At 40.1% G+C, this 3,481-nt stretch overlaps 1 long non-coding RNA gene across 1 annotated transcript; it reads right to left on the minus strand.

Moving 5' to 3' along the window:
- Positions 1 to 1,138: 1,138 nt before the first annotated feature.
- On the minus strand, positions 1,139 to 3,234 carry LOC146862335 (uncharacterized). Its single transcript, XR_014978421.1, has 2 exons — positions 3,064 to 3,234; positions 1,139 to 2,728 (listed from the first exon to the last, which is right to left on the minus strand). It is a non-coding gene; the product is annotated as an uncharacterized LOC146862335 (long non-coding RNA).
- Between the last annotated feature and the right edge of the window lie 247 nt (positions 3,235 to 3,481).

Consider the following 3,481-nt stretch of genomic DNA (forward strand, 5'->3'; position numbering starts at 1 on the left):
TTGTAACCATGTGCTCCCAAAACCAAACACATCCCTGTCCCTCCCTCTCTCTCTCCTGACTACAACGTTTGCTACTCAAAAAGAATTAAACCAACATATTGTGCAACCCTGAAAACTAATGACATTATTTAATCTCCCACTTCAACTCGAAATCCACCCTCACTTAAGGCAACTAAGCTTGTCTCCCATGATTGTTAGACTTATCTTACATACCTAATGCGAGTCTCCGTCTGCAGCCTAACCTCTTCATACTCCTCTCTCTTCCTGATTATGTTATCCATGTTTGTTAGCGGTCAACCGTTGAATTATAAAGCAGAAACCTCCCCCGCGTATATCCAGTCAGATGCGAGTCCTCTCAGACCAAGCCTCATAACCCATAACACCCGAAGCTATACTGGATGACCTAACGTAAACTACAAATCCCATAATGCCCTCCCCAGACACGTGGAAAACCCAAAAACAAACCTTAATTTACAGAAACCCACCCTGCGAGTTTGATAAGCAATAAATATTTCACAAAAAACATATATACGAATAACATCAAATGCGTGCGAAAAAAATCACTTGTTCTAACAACCATAGTGCTACAATTGGAAAAAGAAGAAGAAAATGAAATATAAATCCTGCGTCAACAGTCCAATGCATCCACTGCTGTGATGCTCTTTTTATAATAGATGTAATCATCTCTTCATGAAATCCACTTCCTGCTTCGACGCTGTCTCTTTAGTGATTGAAATTCTAATGTCATTGAAGTGCTTTTGTGTTCTGTTTTATCAATGGGGTGCAAACCAAATTGGGACGGTACGTTTCTCAGAAATACAAGTACTTGGTAGGAATGCACACCTTCCCTTGTAGTGTTCTTTTGTTACCATTTATCCAAACAATTCACATTTATAAGTGCGTGCAGACAATTACTGTGAACCGCCCCTGGTCACAGTTATGCTGAAGCAGAAAAAATAGGGGACAAACTAGCGCACCCTTTTGTCGCACAGTTCTGTGGGAACCTTCCCTCATGTTAAACACTTGTTGTAAAATTATCCATTTTCTCAATATTAGAACCATCTTAAACTTAAACATTATTCAATGTGTTATTCCATTGCTCTTCCGAACTTCATAAATCACTGCAGAGACAGCGAGATCCAATCCTGTTTCTTTATTTCATTTTTTCATATGTCCACTGAGTGCTCATAGGCATTTCGCAGTAACACGTTAAAACAAAGATCAAGATGATATCTTGCAGCAAAGATGACTCATTACTTATGCCCAATGCATTTCGAGCCTCACGGGCTCTTCATCAGGGGTCTCTGTAACAAAAAGGCACATCTCAGCTATCCATTCACTGCTAACAAACAATATAAAACCAAACAAAACATTCCTGTGTGGTTCCATCTACCCTCGTTCCCCCTCACCTTCTATCTCTAATGTATTGTAACCAAGTGCTCCCAAAACCAAACACATCCCTGTCCCTCCCTCTCTCTCTCCTGACTACAACGTTTGCTACTCAAAAAGAATTAAACCAACATATTGTGCAACCCTGAAAACTAATGACATTATTTAATCTCCCACTTCAACTCGAAATCCGCCCTCACTTAAGGCAACTAAGCTTGTCTCCGATGATTGTTAGACTTATCTTACATACCTAATGCGAGTCTCCGTCTGCAGCCTAACCTCTTCATACTCCTCTCTCTTCCTGATTATGTTATCCATCTTTGTTAGCGGTCAACCGTTGAATTATAAAGCTGAAACCTCCCCCGCGTATATCCAGTCAGATGTGAGTCCTCTCAGACCAAGCCTCATAACCCATAACACCTGAAGCTATACTGGATGACCTAACGTAAACTACAAATCCCATAATGCCCTCCCCAGACACGTGGCAAACCCAAAAACAAACCTTAATTTACAGAAACCCACCCTGCGAGTTTGATAAGCAATAAATATTTCACAAAAAACATATAAACGAATAACATCAAATGCGTGTGAAAAAAATCACTTGTTCTAACAACCGTAGTGCTACAATTGGAAAAAGAAGAAGAAAATGAAATATAAATCCTGCGTCAACAGTCCAATGCATCCACTGCTGTGATGCTCTTTTTTATAATAGATGTTATCATCTCTTCATGAAATCCACTTCCTGCTTCGACGCTGTCTCTTTAGTGATTGAAATTCTAATGTCATTGAAGTGCTTTTGTGTTCCGTTTTATCAATGGGGTGCAAACCAAATCGGGACGGTACGTTTCTCAGAAATACAAGTACTTGGTAGGAATGCACACCTTCCCTTGTAGTGTTCTTTTGTTACCATTTATCCAAACAATTCACATTTATAAGTGCGTGCAGACAATTACTGTGAACCGCCCCTGGTCACAGTTATGCTGAAGCAGAAAAAATAGGGGACAAACTAGCGCACCCTTTTGTCGCACAGTTCTGTGGGAACCTTCCCTCATGTTAAACACTTGTAAAATTATCCATTTTCTCAATATTAGAACCATCTTAAAGGTAAACATTATTCAATGTGTTATTCCATTGCTCTTCCGAACTTCGTAAATCACTGCAGAGACAGCGAGATCCAATCCTGTTTCTTTATTTCATTTTTTCATATGTCCACTGAGTGCTCATAGGCATTTCGCAGTCACACGTTAAAACAAAGATCAAGATGATATCTTGCAGCAAAGATGACTCATTACTTATGCCCAATGCATTTCGAGCCTCACAGGCTCTTCATCAGGGGTCTCTGTAACAAAAAGGCACATCTCAGCTATCCATTCACTGCTAACAAACAATATAAAACCAAACAAAACATTCCTGTGTGGTTCCATCTACCCTCGTTCCCCCTCACCTTCTATCTCTAATGTATTGTAACCAAGTGCTCCCAAAACCAAACACATCCCTGTCCCTCCCTCTCTCTCTCCTGACTACAACGTTTGCTACTCAAAAAGAATTAAACCAACATATTGTGCAACCCTGAAAACTAATGACATTATTTAATCTCCCACTTCAACTCGAAATCCACCCTCACTTAAGGCAACTAAGCTTGTCTCCGATGATTGTTAGACTTATCTTACATACCTAATGCGAGTCTCCGTCTGCAGCCTAACCTCTTCATACTCCTCTCTCTTCCTGATTATGTTATCCATCTTTGTTAGCGGTCAACCGTTGAATTATAAAGCTGAAACCTCCCCCGCGTATATCCAGTCAGATGTGAGTCCTCTCAGACCAAGCCTCATAACCCATAACACCTGAAGCTATACTGGATGACCTAGCGTAAACTACAAATCCCATAATGCCCTCCCCAGACACGTGGCAAACCCAAAAACAAACCTTAATTTACAGAAACCCACCCTGCGAGTTTGATAAGCAATAAATATTTCACAAAAAACATATAACCGAATAACATCAAATGCGTGCGAAAAAATCACTTGTTCTAACAACCGTAGTGCTACAATTGGAAAAAGAAGAAGAAAATGAAATATAAATCCTGCATCAA

Source organism: Triturus cristatus, chromosome 2_2, assembly GCF_964204655.1.
Source record: "Triturus cristatus chromosome 2_2, aTriCri1.1, whole genome shotgun sequence".
Classification (NCBI taxonomy): domain Eukaryota; kingdom Metazoa; phylum Chordata; class Amphibia; order Caudata; family Salamandridae; genus Triturus; species Triturus cristatus.